The sequence below is a fragment of the Rhipicephalus sanguineus genome, chromosome 6 (assembly GCF_013339695.2).
Source record: "Rhipicephalus sanguineus isolate Rsan-2018 chromosome 6, BIME_Rsan_1.4, whole genome shotgun sequence".
NCBI lineage: Eukaryota > Metazoa > Arthropoda > Arachnida > Ixodida > Ixodidae > Rhipicephalus > Rhipicephalus sanguineus.
In genome coordinates, this window is record NC_051181.1 from 50,356,544 (window position 1) to 50,375,884 (window position 19,341).

Consider the following 19,341-nt stretch of genomic DNA (forward strand, 5'->3'; position numbering starts at 1 on the left):
AGCGCGAACGCACAGTTTTTTATTCATTTCGAGGGGCGGTCGCGGCTCCGAAGCGACCACGCCTGATACCGCTCTTGAGCCACCAGTAGTGTAGCGCCATCTAGGGCCCTGTGAACCAGACGCCACAAACCGCGGACAAAAGTTCGCCGCTTCCGGAGGCGCCGTCGGTCCACCTATAATACTTCTAACACCGTGGTGCAAACTACGCGTATCTCAACTGCGGTAACAAGCAGGAAGTCGATAAAGCGCAGCAAAAAGTAGCGCACATGTGGCACACCGATTTTTCGAATTTGCCTAAACAGATTCTACTCGTGCCGAGGAAACCCTACTTGCTTACCTCAAACCATGAGTTAACCTACTGACTCTAGAGAAAAAGCTGGGCCGGTAAAGCGATAACCACAAGAGCACCGACATCTTGGAACGTTGTCAATTTTGTCATTACAATACTTTAGAGAAGCGCCGAAACTAGCGTTATAACAACGGTCGCAATACTTGTAACATCAATCGTAAAGAAGCACTTGCAGAAATAAAAACGTGCGGACATTGTTTCATGTTTATTTTGAATACTTTTAGGAAAGATAACAATGGCTATTCATGCAATTTACTGTGCACTGAGAGGACTGTTTGCAGGCCGGTTTACTAGACGGCGTCACCATATCAACATCAGCACGTAAGAGTGCGCGAGTGTGGGCGCTCGCGGCCGATTGCGCCGGTTTGCGCGTCCTGTATATCGTAGTTGTCGAAGCGTCTCGTCGTGTGCATTTTCTGTCGCCAGGTACCAACAACATGACTTCATGCGACAGCCTTTTTCTCTCAAGGTGAAAATTTCAGTACACACCAGGACGGACCACAAAAGAAGAGGTGAAACAAGCACTGAAAGTTATGTGTCAACTAGGCACAACCGAAGCTTTTTTCAGTCTTTTTAACGGCGATAAAACTTCGTGTGCCGTGTAACCTTAGTTTTGATTAAAGCGTTCGGGTCGCGTCTCACTCGCACTCGCCACTGCATGCTGCAATTGACATTTTTCCGCTTTATGGCTCTCTGCTCTGAAGTACGGTAGCACTGAGCCGAAAAGAATGTGAATGCAGGCGTCTTGTCACTACGAGTCTAATCACCGCACGACCACGGCCTACGCTCTTTGCTTCGAGCTGCGAATCGGTCGAGTGACCCTTGTGCCAGCGAACGGAGAACCTCTATACGCTATGCATAATTGGTAGGGCCTGCCTACTGAAAACAATGCACAAACAGGTGGAAATTTTAACTGTTATCATTCCGACCAGCTGAACAGACAACACTACACTAGCACGCGGCTTCACACGCATCAAAACTCAGCAGATGTTCCCTAACACAGCACGCAGAAGTAGCGGGCTTAGGTTCGCAGATTAAAACTGATTACTACCGTGATTAATAGCGTCTCAAGATCTGGCAATGTCTCTTTTGTTCCATCATGGCGGAACCTATGCGGTTATAGGTTTCAATGCATGGGCCTATGGGGAGCTTTTCCTCTAGATCAGTATATGAACTCTATGCCTCAAACATTGGCGTCCTTGACGCTTTGGTAAATGAAGCAGTGGGAACTCTACGAACAGGAATCGCTGGGTGCCCGCGCGACACAATTCCTCAAGTATCACAGTAGTGGAGCTGCCATACGTTTATTTTTTCTTTTTTCTTTCTTTTTTTTCGTTTGTCGCTTTGGCCAGTCTCTCTCAGACAAGTTAAAAGAATAACCGATATTTCCTTGCGAACCATCCGCGCATTTTCTAGCGATCTACAGGCAACAAAACGGAAAGCCGACGCTGCAAGTCTTTATAGAAGGAGCTAGCACATTATCATTCATTTTTTGGTATCTCGCGCCTTGTCGACTCAGATATTAAAGCTTGGCGGGTCCTGCAGAGGCGCAGCGCTTCTCCGGCACCTAAGAGCAAGACCTCCATCCTATTGCGATGTGGTGGCGAACGCCTTGCAATTGTTAGGATTGGAATGGCCTAAACCGAGTCATCCAAACCTGACGTAGTTCTCCAGCCGCGCACGTTATCGGTAGCGTCAGCGCACTGCAGCATCCTGGAAAACGCACCATCCACACTGTTGAAACAAAGTTTCTTGTGATGGTCCCTAGGCGTGTGCGCATCAGGGGGGGGGGGGGTGTTGCACGGGGGGCGCCACCCCCCCCCCCCCCCCCCCCTTTGAAAGGAGAACCCTGTGCATGCGTATGGCCGGACCACATGATTATATAGAGTATCGCGGCCACTTAATAGGTGCACTGATGGTTCAGCTGGCTGCGCAGCACCATTCTGTATACCTTTCCTCGACGTGTCATGGTCTGGCCAAGCAGATTGCTTAGTTTCCCCTGCAATAGTAAAATTCGCCGCAATTACCACGACTTTGCGAAAACTACTGGCATATTCTGCAGGAAATGTCGTGGTACTGACGAACTCGATGTCAGCGTCGCAACTATTACTTCTTGACCTTCAAAACAGTGTACTGGGTAATTGCTGTCACTGACTAAAACTTTTTTAAGCGAGGGACTTTTAACGTGAAATTACAGTAGGTCCCACCACATGTAGGAATTGAAGAAAATAAGAAAAAAAAATGACGTTCTTGCGCGCGACACGCTGAAACGAGGCCCGAAATTGAAAGCTACAAATATTTTCGAGGGCTCAATCGCTATCACTGCAGCTTGATCCGTGAAATCCCACATTAAACCTGTGTGATCCAAAGATTTACTCGCGAGAAGGCTACGCTATTATTGCACCGCATCAGAACCGACTCCGCGTAAGCTTCGGCTCGGTCACAGACGACCGGGCGATGTGTTTCACCGTTCTTTGCCTACTGCAAAGAACGGTGACATTTCATCTCGCTATGCCAGCAGTTCTACACGGAAAGAAAAAGCGGTGGTCCACAGCCCGCACAGGAGCGGCTCTAAGCAGTGGAGCATTGAAGACGACGTTTTCCCAGTAAGGTTCGTGGCGACCAGGAAGACAGATCATGGAAGACAGATCAGGCGGGTAATTGCCTTTCTTCGATACACGGGGCTAATCATAGCATGGTGGCCGGCCCCTGCTATTCAGGCGGATCATTTGCCGGCTATGTATTTCAGGCCAACACCCCCCGTACTGCAACAGTGCAACAAAGCAATGATTGAGTTCTACCGGTACTCACACATGACATTCGCTATGACGAAGCACTTTAATAGAACCCCAGTAGTTTTGTACAAGCTGGTTATAACCATTGTGTACGAAAGGTGAGCCCTCTTTGGAAGCCCGACCTGACGTCAGTGATCCAGCAGCTGAATGCACTAGCATACTTGCATGTGCAAATGGTGCGGTATTTATCAGCCTATTAGCATACAGAAATACTGCCAGACTGTAGCATACTGTAGTACGTGTTCACCCCACTTCAGGGAGATATAAAGGTTGATCGAAATGCAGGGAGGTTAACAGGAAGACAAACATCCACTTTACTACCCTGCACTCGGAAAGAGATAAGATGAGGTAGATAAGGAAGTAAAGAATGAGAGAGAGAGAGAGAGTTATGTTGAATACACACACACACAAAAAAATTGGCCGCGTATCTGCGTGCTTCGCTGCAAATGTCGTTTAAAGACGATAGAAGAGGCGCTGCGTGAGATATGGACGCCATCTGGCAATACGTCGGGAAACATGAGTGCTGTGTTGCGGGCTGGTAGTCCCGGCGCAGCGGCAGGCGAAGACCGGCGGTGACCAACGCGACCGGTGGGGACGCCGGCCAGCCCGAACACGCTGTTTGGCGCGATGCGCCGAAGGAGAAGAAACGTCCGCACTCAACGAGTACTCTCCACAAACTCTCTTACTTACACGTCGCCTGGGTAAAACAGGAATGCCAGAGCGGCGCCCCCTGTCATTCGTACAATGCAATACTGAACCGAAACCGAAACACAACACGAGCTTGTGCAGAGGGCACGGAGAAAGACAAGTATTTTCAGCGCACCTTAAGAAACTAGGGTTGTAACATTGTAGGGCGAGTAGGGCCAGAAGGACCGTCACGACGATAACCTGCCTCCTCAGTCGTATTCGCCTGGAACTTTGGTGTGGCTTCGCGTTCCCTCCTCCGCTCCTGGCCCTTCCACAAAGCTACTGCCTAAGTACGAAGGCCCCTACCGCGTCTTACGTCAAGCATCCCCAGTTAACTATATGATTGAGCCTGTTCAATCATCTACGGACCGCCGTCGTCGCGGCCGCGAGACTGTTCACGTCGATCGACTGAAGCCGCATTATGACCGACCAGTTGTACCTGTTCCTTAGGTCGCCAGGATGGCTCCTTTTCCGGGGGGAGTGATTTGTAACATGGTAGGGCGCAGACAAGAACGCCTGCGAAAGAAGAAGACGAAGACGGTTGTTGTTGGCGCTCGCGCTTGCTCGGCTTGGACCGCTGATCGCTTCAGCTGTGGGAATCTTTTAATAAACGCGTTACTGTCTCAACGTTAAACGCAACCATCAAGGTCTTTAAAATTGCGTATCTATGTATTTTCTATTAAAGGAACACACCACCTAATACTTACCTAATGATGTTATGCATCAGATATGCGTAATATTTACTCTTTGATCGACAACGTTCACAAGTATGAACAGCAGTACCAGTTCAAGATGGGTGGGCGGTAAGCAAGTGGTTCAACTTTGACCGGTTGGCTGAATCGGGTGACGTGCCGACAAACAGAAAGACAGAAAGACAGACCAAAATTTCTGCGTTTAAGTTCCCCAAGAAAGATTATCGTCTTTAAAAAAGAACACGCGTGCGCGCGCGCGAATACGGGAGTATTATAGTCGCTCAACGAGGTCGGTTGATCTCGGAAATTTGTGCAGCGCCTTCGACACTTTTCGATTAGAAGCTCAAAACGTTGCGGCATTCTAAAATTGATTGCTTCGAAAGCGGCTGGTCATCGAGGCGTGCTAACGTTGCTGAGAGGGACTGTATCTAGCAGCTGTAGCCAGGACATGACACCACTAATGGCAGCAAAACTGACCTATAGTAACACCCTCTACAAATACTGTATGTACCTTAAGGGTGTTATAAATAAATAAATAAATAAATAAATAAATAAATAAATAAATAAATAAATAAATAAATAGGCATCGACTAATCTTTTTCCGAAGTCATTCCTCTGTGAGTACGAGGTATAGCTCATGGTTCATTAACAATGTTGTTAATTACCTAAATATTAATTTCACTCCTAATTACCTTTGAAGGCTTTTTGCCTGCCTGAATCTCGAAACAGCAACAGATTTTCTGACTAATTTCCAGGCGCTCAAGTCTCAGGGACTAAAAACAAGAAGGATGCAGCAGTCCAACCACTTTCAGTGTTTGTGCAATGATAGGTCGAGTTACATTTTATGTGCTTGTTTTCATCATCGACATAGATATATTCAGCCGCCACGTTGTTACGGCCAACCCCAATAACTGTTGTGACATCTTCATCGCCATCAGAATGTAAAGCAAATGGCTGCAGCGCACGGGACACGCCTTTAATGGCCCCATATACTAACAAGGGCGGCATAAGGAATCGGGAGGTTCATGCCCACACTACCGTAATGAATTTCCTGAATCAAATCACGGTCGTTTCTCTTGGCGTCCGCGGGAAAGGTCGACTAAGTTGTTCACATACTCTCTTAATCTTTAACTGAGCGTTTTGCATCCTGTACGTTCTTCTGTGAAAGGTTAGTTTATTTTCCTTTATAATATTAACGTGATGCACAGGTCTTTAACCACGCGGCCGGACTGATAAAGTATATCCAACCATTCGTAATTTTTTACGTGTAGAAATAATTGATTGACTGTTGCTTGATCGAATGAATAAATTATTAATTGGGTAATTGATTGCCTGATTTTAACGTCCCTGAACAAAGGGCGTTGTCTTGTGTTCCTCTTCTTTGTTATTGTGTTTTAAGCGCTGCATTATATCTCTCTGAACAAAGGTATACAGCCCTGCTCTCCTATGTAATTCTTGACCGTGGGGCTCCCCTAACGTATCCAGCCTGAGTGACAGCTCTTGAGAAAGCTCTTCCCTTTAAGTTTCAGGTGCCATTCAAAGACCTAACTATGAGCTCCGCCTACATACAAGGTACAACTTAGTCGCTTACCAACCGAACAGTTCAACCTAGTCGATAGGGTAAACCGGCTGGTCGCAGCAAAGACTCCCTCTCCAACCGACTAGCGCGTGCAATGATACTTATCCGCGCAGTCGAAACCACCCGAAAATGTATTGTGAAACGCACCAGAAGAAATTGAAACACACAGTGATTGGTACGATCCCATGGAAGCAATAGCCCAAGCAAAGCGCTACCGGCGCAGCCATCTCCTCGAAATATCCAACCCATTGGACATACCCCCTCTTCCTCCGAGTGCTAATACCCACCGGCAAAAGGTACTGCTGCGCCAGGTGCTACGGCTAGGAAGGGCTCGAATTATCCCATCTTACCCGACCGCTTGTCTGTAGTAATAAAAACATAATTTCTTTAATTACTGCCGTAACTGTTGTCTCTAGAAATGTTAAGATGTCTGCCGCCACAGAAAAAGTAATTCCGAAGGAACCGTAAAACATTGCATTTCCGTTATTTTGTATAGATTTTCGGAAGCGTTTCTTGAAACACCCTATTTAGTGTCGCACAGAACTAGAGCTCATATTATAGTGATCACCGCGCTCAACTGAAAGTCACAAGTGACCCCACAAATGCTCTAGATCAGGAGTCGGCAAGCTGCCGCCCGCGGGACCGTGTTATGCGGCCCCCGGCACGACGTGGAAACACCCTTCCTACTTGAAGGCCGACATGGCAATTCGGACGTCGTGTAGGGTAAGACAGGAACAAAGGAAGAACAAAGACAGGAGCCAAAAATAAAGCTTGAAGTAACTGGCAGCAGCCATGATAACAGTGTTCGGGAGTACATACGTCTGCGAACAGACTTTCTCGAGAATGAGGTTCACCAAATAAAACCTGCGTTCCCGACTAACACGACTTTCTGCGTCTGCTGGTGAGCAACCTCGATGTAGATATTTGCGAGTTGGTTGAGAATGTTCAGCATCAAAAGTCACGTGGAAAGAGCGAGGAGGAGAGGGAGACATAACGTTTATTCTGGCAACCGGTAGATGCGTGCTCAAAATGAAGATGGTTTCTGTTCCAGTCTTGTACATTATTGTCAATTAGCCGAATTTTTTCTTTCTTTGCCTGCAAAGCCCCCCCCCCCCTTTTCCCAATTTGTCGTACGGCCCGCGCCATATCTTCATAGAACTCGGCCCTGAGCCTCAGAAAGGTTGCCGACTCTTGTTCTAGATTACGCCGTAAGATGGTGTTAAAACCGAGACATACGGTACGATTTTCTATGCGATTCGACGTCCGACACGGCGGAGGGGAAACCGGAATGGTGACCTTTCATAGCATCGTACAGCCACCATTCCCTCTTCCCCACCGGCGCGTCGGCCGTAGGATCGCATGGAAAATCGGACCGTCTGTCCCACGCTAAGCGATGGCACGCGTGACAACGTGCAGTTCTCCGAGATCAGCAGAGGGACACTTTCAAGCAACTTGCCCTCGTGTGTCGTCTTCTGCCTAGCTGTCTGCGACCCGAGAAGGAATTCGCTACATGCCGGTGCTTGAGGAAACAAGGACGTCAATTGTAGATGCATGCATATAATCTATTAGTACGACGAGTATCTGAGCACGTTAAGGGACCCGTTGTTCAAGAGTGGCACACTGCCATGCTCTCCGAACGCGACGTTGGAACCCAAGTGGCGACACTTGGCCAGTTCCGGCGCCAGTGGCGCCCTGGACGAGGGGCTCCGCCCACAGTAACCAAGCAGTCTAGCTTTATCAAAGTTGTTTTTCTCTACCTCTCTCTCACGCATTCTGGGATATTTGCCAAGTATGGGTACATACTCGTAGGCACAAGATGCTGTCTCCAGGACAACCGCCGACAATAACCAGTATCAGAGCAACCGCAACGTGGGGAGGGGGGGGGGGCTAGAGGCTAACAAAGCTTTGTTTCAAGAGGGGGTGGGAAACGCGAGAGTATAAGTGACCGGGTCTCCTGCGCACCTGCTGCAGTCACATTGATATCGCCATTAAAATTCAGTTATGAATATCTCAAAGTACGTGCTAGCTTCATGATCTCGAAAAAATGGGTGTGTCATAAATTGTGACAGACTACAACTTTCCCATATATGAACAACTGCCCACAGGTCAATAATTAAAAGTGGTAATTAACGAGTTTTTGTTAATTAGTCACTTAAATGTTTTTTAGCTGTGGCAAAGTATTTCCGCCTACACATAGATTTTGTTTGCGAAAGTGACAGGAGCCTGATGGTCATGGGCTTTTTAATTTAAAAATACGTATTTAAAAAAAAAAACCTGTGTGTGGAGAGGGGTCACCATGTCAGAGTTACACGAGTGTCTGGTGACGCCATCAGTGTGAGGCGCTGCGCCGTGCTCCCGACCGGGCTGTAGAAATTAGGCGCCTTTTCCTCTTCAAACCACTACCACCACCACCATCAGTGCGCACATGCGCAAGCGCATTAACTGTTCGGTCCGGCACAAGTTATGCGAATATGGAGTAGATGCTCCGGACAATATTTCCGATCAGCGCCGCAGCGATGTCGTAAGTCGCGTGCCATAACGCAGGAAGCCCGTATCATTGAATGCGTCCGTGGGGACAGAGTGAGCGTCGTTCGATAATAAAATGCTCTCTTGCGCGTGTTGGTTCATTCTGTAATAGATTGAGCGCAAATGGACTGGACACAAGAAGACAAGACGACTACACGAGCGCTCACTACCAACTGTTTTTTTTTCAGAAAAAACATAAGTATATAAAGCATAGTACACCACAAGCGCGCCTACGCACACATCAAGTGAGCAGAAGTTTTTTTAAAAAAAAAAGGTTATCTTAAATTCCGCTGAATCAAATTCTGCAATCAATCAATCGCGGGGGGAGTGAGTTTCGGTTGATTCAGCGGAATTTAAGATAACCATTTTTAATTTTTTTCTTCTCACTTGATGTGTGCGCAGGCGCGCTTGTTTGTACTATGCTTTATATACTTATATTTTTTCTGAATAAAACCAGTTGGTAGTGAGCGCTCGTGTAGTCGTCTTGTCTTCTTGTGTTCCGTCCATTTGCGCTCGTTCGATAATGTCGCGGCGGCTCAGTGGCTTAACAAGACGTATTGCTGAGCCAGTTGGTTCATTCCAGCAGCGAATATAAAAGTTCAAACGTTTAAAGACACCCGATGCAACAGGACAAGCAATAAGCGCCAAGGTTCAGTGGCTTTCTGCCACTGAAAATGATTTGGTGGGTTCGATTCCTTGTCGCTATAAGCATAGTTAGATGGTGGTAAAATCGAAAAACAAGTCGCAGCACATTCAACGTTCCCTGCTGAGATCTACGTCCAGCATATTGAAGTCGTTATCGCTCGGTGTAACACATGTTGGCGAAAACTGTAACGCGTCTTTGAGCTCAACTAGACTTATGGAGGTTGAAAGATGCAAGGTGGCTTTGTGCGGACAGAAGTGTGACAGGTTCAATTCCTCGATAGATCAGGGATCAAACAGGGACCTGTTTAGTAAGGGACAGCATCAGCAGCAGTAGCAGCAGCCACGGTAAAATTGACCAGAGGACGTTCGCAAAGAAGGTTTGCCTATGAAGTTTGGCTGCTCTCACTTAGGAGGGTAATATTCTGGAGCAGCTAGTAGCAATTCATGGCAACGTTATTTGCGCGCCACTTAAGAGCGATGATGCAAGCGCTTGTGCCTTTCCATTCATGCCCTTCGTTCTTGAGTCGTGCGCAAATAACCTTACCATGGTCTGACCTAGCACACGTTCAAGAAATTCAAGTCACCCAAGCTAACCAGGGGCATTTCGTTAAGGCGTTTCGCATATAGCCACGGTGCTGCTTTTGACCACTAATTCTGAAGAAATCAATAAAAATGTAACAACCCCACAGGACCCACAATGCATTCGCCCAAAAAGACTAGAAGGCGAAAGCCAACCGCTAGGTGTGGCTATATTACCGTGCATTTTATATCGGCGTTCAACGTTCGCTAATTAACACTCACTATTTAACTGTCACCAATGTCACTTGTACTAATCCAGTATCACTCCGCCGATGCTTTCAACGACGTCTGCTAAGTCAGGGCATCGTATTGGTTGTCTTTTCCTTGATCGCTTCGGCTTCACACTTTCGCAAAGGCGAAGTGAGAGTCACGCGAACGCCGTTTTTTTTTAATAATTTTTTTAATCACTCGAACGCCGCAAAGACGACCTCAACGCGCACCTCGTAGGGCATGGAGCCAAGAGGCGTGCGGATGGCTCCAGTCTATTTTGCTTTGTCGGCTTTTTCGTACACGCGCTAGCTTTTCGTCACGTCACCTCTCTGACGAGACGCGTACCGCCTTCGTCTTAATAATTCAGCTTAATAATTCCCTAAGACTGCAGGTATGGCCACCAAAGAATAGGCTATCCTAATGAAGGTGATGGATGTACAGCTACAGCGTGCGCCCTTCGACGCGTTAGTCGCCGTAAGCTCGATGTCCTAAAGGCAGACTCGGGAAGTCTCGCGCAGCAATAGTGCCTATACAACGGGCGACATGTAAGCTCGCTCTTGTTCCCACCTCAAGGCTTTTATAATAAAACCAACGAGCACTCTTCCCGCTCAATTCCACCCAAGTTAACCTTTCACAGCTCACTGATTATGCGTTTTCATTAGAACAACTCCAAACCTGCCTTTTGGTACTGACAACTGTGATTCATGTTGCTCATCCGTCACCCTTTTCCTGTGTTGATTCAACTTCCTCCAGAAAATGGCGACCGTGTGGTCCAACTGCACACTCAGTCAGAGGCGTGCGCAGCGATCCCCATCAGGGGGGGCAAAGGTTCATCGCAGCGCCCCCCCACCCTACTATGTCAATGTCTGGGGCAGACTTCGCGCCCCCCCCCCTCTTAAGTGATTAGGGGGGGCAGCCGCCCCCCCCTCCTGCTCCCCCCTCCCCCTGTGCGCACGCCTATGCACTCAATATTGTCGTTTGTCTGAGGTTCCAATATACACAGTCACGTTAGCGACGAACGAAAATTGGTTCTTGTCCAGGTCTCCTGTATCTGCTCGCTTCCGCGACGCCAAGTTGTGCATACAAAAGTAGTTCTTCCTTTTTTTTCCCCCAGAATTATCCTAATAGTGCTAGTGACGAGGCGGTTCACTGAGTCCTCTACCGCACTATTAAGCCGCAGATGGCAGCGAGCAGCTTCGACCTGTGTGCCACGAAAGAGACCGCATAGAACGAAGAGCTCTGAGCTTGCCCCCTTCACGAGGGCATTTCATTCACGCGAGCAGTCAGACCACGAACGTGCCTGCGAACAGGCAAAGACCGTCACTAATCAGCATAAAAGCCGACTTAGAATGCTTCGCATGCTTTATTCGTGAGAAGAGCGAGCCAGAAGGTGAACAGAGAGTTATCGAATTATCGTACCGTATATCCAATTACGAGAACCGCGCCACGGCCAAATTGCACGTGCTGTGAATATAATCAGCGGGCGGAACGGCCGCTCCAGTTGCAATTGTCTTCTTGCTTTATATGTAACACACCGCTTTTTTGCCTCTCAGAGCTTAGATTATTTGCTTGCCATGCCGCGTGTGTTTCGGCCGTGAGACTGTAAACGCTGACGTCATAAAAAAGCACGCTCTCACTGCGTCGAAATTAACCTCATTACTGTGACCTTGTCTGTGACTTTTCTACCGCGCAGACATTCCTCATAAACATCACGTCCGCGTAGACTGGTGTTCCGCCCTCATTCAAGCCCCACACGAAGGAAAACCACAAGTCTAATATGCAATCGTACGTCGCAACCAGTTGTGATCAACTGTGTAAGCGTAACCACCTGAAATGCCTACCATCATGCCGACGCTTCCGTATATGCCTTGGGACAACAAATACTGAAATGTGGGCCGCCTGACTCTTCACGTTATTTTGTCCGGAGGCCTCTTGTCTGCTATAACCTGCACTGCCTTTAGTGGTGCACCTTAAAGTTAGTTCTTATAAGATTACATAAACTGTGCATCTAATGTAGGAAGTAAAGTGCGCGTGCATTTGTATCGAAATGGTTTAATCGTATTGCTCCGGTAAGATTAATGAGAAAATAGAAGTTTTGTCCATTTCCATGGCAAACCACTACATGCTTTAGTTTCCTGTATTTACACAGATCAAATTTGTACGTGTTGATGGCGGCGCTCGTTTCAGTGTGCAGCTGTGTTATTCGCCCACACGTACAAGAATGGGCGTTAACTTGCATAACAATGCCAGTAAGCGATAAGAAAAATCGACTTGACGCGTAATTATGTGCCTGAGCTAGTTTCCGGCATCTAGGATGACATTCTAAATCAGCTTTAACGTTATTGTCGGCCACGTTGTCATTTTCACACCTAAGTGATTCAACGTCACTGACGCCGACTTTCTTGGCAAAAACCGATGGTTCTAACAACGCTCTTCGTAACGAGGTGGGTGGCTCCTTGCGTGTCAACACTGCCAAGCTCCATCAGCGAGCAGGCGAGCTGGGCTTAGCGGCGCCCTTACCGCTGCGTTCCCGTGATAAATAGGCGGAGGCCCTTATTAGAGACCGGCTAATTACTGCATGCATTCTAAGCAGCAAGTTTACGTAATATTTTTCTTAACACGTTGTATAACGATGCTCCTTCAGAAAGCTCGACAGGAGAGTCGGTCAAGCTCGGCACTAAGTAGGTTCGAAAGTCTAAAGGCAAGTTTGCTCCAAAGCGGGTCAGATGTCCTTGCAACCTTGAAGCTCGCTCTCGATCCCGTGGAACAATAAGCCAAATACTAAGGAGAAGGAACGAAAATTTCGGTACTATGTGTGCAGACATAAAAAAATTGCAATTTTTGCACTAAGTCGCGCAAAGCATGGCACAGTGAAGCACGGGCCCGTCGCCACTCGTACTTTATCTCTATTTATCTCTTTCTCATTATTTCACTACTACGCTTTACTCTATCCCCTCCTCCTTTTACTCCTCCTCACCTTCACATCTCTGCTCCTCAGTCTCACTTCCCTTTCCCACCCCCATGCTACACTATGCTATACAAGGCTATGCTATGCTCTGCTAGCGTGCCTGGATAGCCGAGTGGTTATGACGCTCGCCTTGGGATCGAGAGTGTGCGGGTTCAAATCCCGCCTCGTGAGGCACTTTTTTTCGGCAACAATTTTTCTCTTTCATTTTATCCTTCTTCCGTCTCTCTGTTTGTTTCTCTCTTTCTTTCTCTCTCTCTCTCTGTACTCGTTGTCTCACCAATCAGCGTTATTACAGGCCACGTCGTAGCGGTGAGTAGTGGGATTTAGTCAAATTCTGCGGCACATACTCGTTCATGATGATGATATTTTTGCGGCAGGGTCGACATTACGGCTGGTTTAAACAGCTTCGCTGTTAAAAACTTCAACGAATCAAACACAGCCACATAGGCGTGAGCAAGAGCAGTAAAGCCCCCCCGCCCCCTATTCGCATACTGAATGGGCTGGGGGGGGGGGCAATGTCTGCCCATAGTTTTACTCAGTCGGACACCTCCCGCCATTGTTTAAATAGCCGGGTTGTCGCCGCGCCGATTCTTGACGGTAATGGCGACCGCGATGTTGCATTCCAAGAACTGTTTACTTCCCAACTATACTCCCGGAAAGCTAGGTACCAAAGGCAGGCCATTGTGAAAAGCATAGGCGTGCGCAGGGTTCCCCTTCAGGGGGTGGGGGCGAAGGTTCGTCGCAGTGCCCCCCTCCCAATTATGTCAATGTATGACGCTGAGATTGCGACCCCCCCCCGAGTCGCAGCTCCCCCCTCTTTATTATGTCAATGTGTGGGGCTGACATTGCGCCCCCCTCTCAGGTGAATGGAGGGGAAGGGGCGCCCCCCCTGCCCCCCCCCCCCTTGTGCGCACACGCCTATGGTGAAAAGTACGCCATCACTTCATTTTCATATTCATTGTGAAGCATGTTGTCTCTTGGACTCGATGAACGTCGGGGGGGGGGCGATCATACTTTGACCAATCCCCCCCCCCCCCAGGAGCGGCGCCGGGGTTTTTTACCAGTGAGTTCTTTCAGGGGGGCCGGGAGACTGGAAACTTATGCACTATGTTTTGAATTTATTTGCTCTTGGGGGGGGGGGGGGACAAAGCCCCTCCCCGCGCGCCGCCCCTCCCCCTCTTCCCTCTAATGGGGAAACCCTGCACACACCTATGCATAGCCATATTCGATTCGGTCTCGCAGCAGATTAGCCACCATTCGCCAAATCTTACATTTTTTTCGAATGAAGGAAAGGAGATGATTTTAAGGGCTCGTTTATCTTTGTTAGACACAATATTAATGAGAACTAACAGACAATAACGCCAAGGAAAGTATAGGGGGTGTTATCTGTAGTATTTGGAATGTAAATGTGAAGAAAGTAAAGTGGACGAAAAGATGACTTGCCGCCGGCAGGGACCGAACCTGCGACCTTCGAATAACGCGTCCGATGCTCTACCACTGAGCTACGGCGGCGGTCATCCTCCCGTCCACTTTGTGGGTATGTATGTTGATTTAAACCTAGGAGTGTTAGTCAGCGCCAATCGCAGCCAAGGCGGCGAGTGTGGAACACTTTTTTTTTTTTTTTTGCCTGTTGGCGTCACTTAGCACGTGATCTTTTTGCGAGCTGGCAGCTGACCAATAATCCCTCGCATACTACCTCGAATAGGCATTTTCAAGGCTGCGCTCTACACACGAACTTTGCGCCCCCAAATATAGAGCTGAAGGAAAACGCGACAACTTTTATCGCGATGGCAAACGTTGACATACGATGCGAGAAGTTACGCAGTGCAGTAGAGTACATCACTGAGAGAGTGTTCTCTGAACGCAGCCTCGTCATTTACAGATGGATTTTGATCAGACGTTTTACTAAGCAGTATAGGTACTGCTTGGTGCTAATAATAGGTACCGCAGTTACGCGCGTCCGTCTGAATAAATATGCGTACGATTCGTTGCAACATGACGTAAAAGCTGGACCGTCGGCCGTCGACAGTGCGACTAAAAAAGAAAAGAAAGGCCACTTTTCTTCGCCGCGCTGTCATCGCAAACGATGTTCATTTCTCATTTACTGTTGACAACGTATACTCAGTCAAATGTCAAATGACCCGTAAGACCGTTACGTTCAGCTTCGTTCGTATGTAATTGATGAACACTCATGTATGCACCGCACGACGCTAAATATGCAACCTGCTTATTTCGTCACAACGTTTCATTTCTGCTCTGAAGGTTATTGTATCGTAATGCACAATAAAAGCTTGATAACTCTGACAAAGGAGGCTGTGAACGTCTTTCTTTTCTCAGTGCTGAAACGGTAGGTTTATTAGTGCAGAAATGCCACAAAAGTATTCAATATTTCATTCTGTATCAATCGCATCTGTCACTGTCGTATTCGCATTCGGTTCGCCCTCGGAAAATGCTATTCATACACACCTGTACGTTGCAAGGGAATCGGGTTGTTTATTATACATCCATGTAGTTTTAAAACATGCCAGCAAAGCTACGTTTGCAGCCTTCGTTTAATTTTCACCACGGTCGGGATTCGCAAGCGCATCGTATGCAGGGGAACATTTTCGCAGAGATCTCTGATTTATTTAAACATCCACCAGATGGCTCCAGCCTATAGCCTGAAGCATTTTAATGATATTGCGTTTAAGAGCTCGTTTGACAGAAATTCTGGTGTCGGTGTCGATGTTGGCGTCGTTGGTTGTGAGCGAAAAATCATCTTGTCCGTGACCGAAAACGCGAGAAAGAGGCAAATAAAATGTATATTAAAGAAATCTTAGGTTCGCGTGAGAATCGTACCCAGGCTATATGCGTAGAATGCAGGTGTTCTACCGCAGATCCACGCTATTTTTTTTTCATGGCATTTATTACAAATGTGCGTAATATACATACATAGCCAACAAAATACTCAAGGCGGTCTCTACAAGGGTACAACAAGCGTTACACAGGAAAAAAGTTTGAAATCATTCTGTGTCTTAAAAGGGTATTAAAGCATGGACAGTAGATATTGCTTCAAACTGCTTCGGAAAAAAAAAAACAAGATATGAATGTCATGTAGTGGAAGGAGTCTCCTTAACGCATGTAATGTTGCATGACAGAAGTGTTGAATCGCGCCAGGCATTCTAGGATAGTGTGAAACGGCCAATGTTACGCGCACAGCAGTTCGTTTCCTTACGGAACGGTTCAGGCATGCACCGAGAACCAAAGCATGGCGAGCAATTGAGAAGGCGGTGCGCACGGGGCCTGATTACGCTATCGCGTTCTACTCTTGAAGGCGAAGCTCAAGCGCCCGGCAAGTTTTTGTCACCTCTCGTAATGGTTTGCCGCTTACTAAAGTGAAAGCTCGGTATTCCTGCAAGGCAGGATCGTGCTGTGACCGTGGAACCAAAATCGCACGCATAATATTGTGCCGATGCTAAGGTGCTCCCTATAATATGTGCTACTCATTGCTTAGCACAAGCTTGGAGGAGTGTACGTTCACAAGCCGTGGTAGCTTAACAGACATGGTATTGGGCAACTATTGTCAAGGACGCGGGTTCGATTGCCGGCCAGAACGGCTACATTTCGATGGAGGCTAACGGCAAGAATAACCAGTACATTGGAATTTAAGTGCACCTTAGAGGACCCCGGAACGTCGAAATTATTCCGCAGTCCCCCACTACGGTGTGAATGAAATTGACGTCATGTTTCGGATCGTTAAAACCTCACGATAACTTTTTTTTTCCTCAGTATGCGTTTACACAAAACAACATGCCCACGCTGCACCCATCCCTGGTGTGCTACATGCCAAGGCATTTGTCGCTCTGCTTCTAGGCACTTTTGCCTAGCTGGGGTTTTATGTGGCCTCCATGCGAACTATACTGCTTAAAAAGAACTTGTTGCTGGGCGAGTTGAACACTTGACGACATCTTGTTAATAACGCCAAAAAAAGACGAAGACATGAGAGAAGACATGCCCTGTCGTCTCTTATGTGTTAGTCCTTTCTAACGCTAATAGCAAGATGCCGTCAGGCTTATATAGACCCAACTGAAATACATCTATAAATTCGCTGTTGTCTGATGATCCCCAGGCGGTCGAAATTTCCGGAGCCGTCCATTACGGCGTCCTTCATAATCATATCGTGATTTTGGGACGTTAAGCCCTAACAATTATTATGCCGCCTTCGTTGTCTGCGGCATTGCGCCCTTCAGAGACAAACAGTTCACGGGTCGCTCCAGCAAAAATATAGGCGTAATCAAGAGGACAATTTCGTTAATATAAAAAGCGTCTCATTGTAGGTTTTAATATATTTTTGCGCGCGCTTGGTCTGTCTGTCACCACTGAATTGTTGTGCAGTGTGCGCATCTCGGTGCCCTAACTGTAACGGCGAGCACTTGGCAACAGACAAAGATTGTCCCACCCTGAAGAAAAAACTAAAGGTTCTGAAAGAAAAAAACCAAAGAGAAGGCATCGGGAGAGAGGATGTATAACCGCAGTGCTCGTCCAACGGCTGCACATGACAAAACTGATGTACCTGCACGTTCCAAGAACAGTTCAGACAGCGTGCGTCAGAGAGAAGGGCAGAGACGGAACTTCCTCTCGGCGACATCGTGGCCAGCGCTTCCATCGAAAACGTCGGAACCCGTCTCTGAAAAGATTGCTTCTCACAAAGCGTCGGAACCAGCTTCTACTAAGGCCCCGCCTACAGTGGAAAATACTGTAAATAATACGGTCCCTGTCGAAGACGATGCCCACCTTATCAACTTACTTAAGATGCTTGTCAACGTTATTAGAGCACTCATTGCCGGTCGCCAGACAACAGCAGCGTTAGCCGCAGAGCAACTTTTGGAGGCACTCGTTCCAGTTCTCGACGGCCTTCGCTAAAAACAGCATGAACAGTCGAAAGCCCCGCCCTTTCGTGCTGCAATGGAATGTCCGATCCTTACGGCCGCGGCATGCCGATCTGGTCCTAAGGCTCCTCGCAATGAACACCCCGCCAGATGTTATAGCGCTTCAAGAGAGCAATGTCAGGAAAGACGAACTGAGACTTCCTGGTTTTGTGGGTGTTCATAGTAACGCACAATGCACAGTGCCGGCATGTGGGTCTTTCCAATGCACGGACGCTACGCATCCATGAAATCCTTCAAAAGCTTCATTATACGTACGAGCTGACCTAGATTTCTCAGTTATTGACACAGGCGACATCTGTGACAAAGATTTTGAATGTACTGCTGCTGCTATAAGTCTCAGAGACACAACTACGACTGTATCAAGCATATATTTTCGACCCACCCGATCTTCAGACACCACATTACTGGAGTCTTTAGTCTCTCGGTGCGGCTCATCATTTGTTCTGTGTGGGGACTTTAATGCTCACCATCCTCGCTGGTGTTCTCGTCCACAAGACAGTCGTGGGGTTAAGATCAATGAACTGATTATTAAACATTATCTGCAAACGCTCAATGACGGTTCACCCACATTTGTCGGCAGAGGAAAGGAGCATTCTACCATCGACCGTGCGATATCAACCAGAGATGTGTGCCTTGCCTGGTCATGTGAAGCTGATCCATGGGGCTCGGATCACCTACCAATTTGGCTGACTCCAGAACACACACCTAGCCGCCAGACTGCCGCCTACAGAGTGACAAACTGGGACAAGTTCCGTCAGCTGCTTTCCGAGGCGCCATCGCACGACAAGTTGTTCAAACTGGTGAGCGAGTGTTTACAACAAGCTACGGCGCGACGAATGAGGAGCATAAATAAGCCAAACCCTGATCTTAAGCTACTGAGGCTACGCGCCTGTCGACGCCGCGCCTACAGAAGGGCGCAGCGCTCTAAAAGGAGATCAGATTGGACGGTGTATAACCGCCTAGATGCAGCCATACGGCGACACACAAAACAACTCCGTCGAAAGAGCTGGGCTGCGCTGTGTAGTTCGCTGAATGCGGCAAACGGTTTTGGAAGTGTATGGCGCATACTGAAAGCTCTCCGAACCCCTGATATCTGCAGGAATCCAATTGCAGCTTTGTGCATAACGACCGGACGGCCTGCGCAAATTCTCGCGGAAGAATTTGCCGATCTTCTTGTTTCTACTGTGTCAAGAGACAACTCTAATGGTGACCTTGACTCCCTGATAAGTGCCGATACCATAACGCTTTGCTATGGTCCTGCCTGTCAGATGGACGAGGCAGATTTTACCCTCGAGGAGCTGCGACACGCGCTTTGCATGTCATGTCGCCGCACTGCCCCAGGTGAAGACGGTATTACGTATCAACCCTTACGAAACATCGATG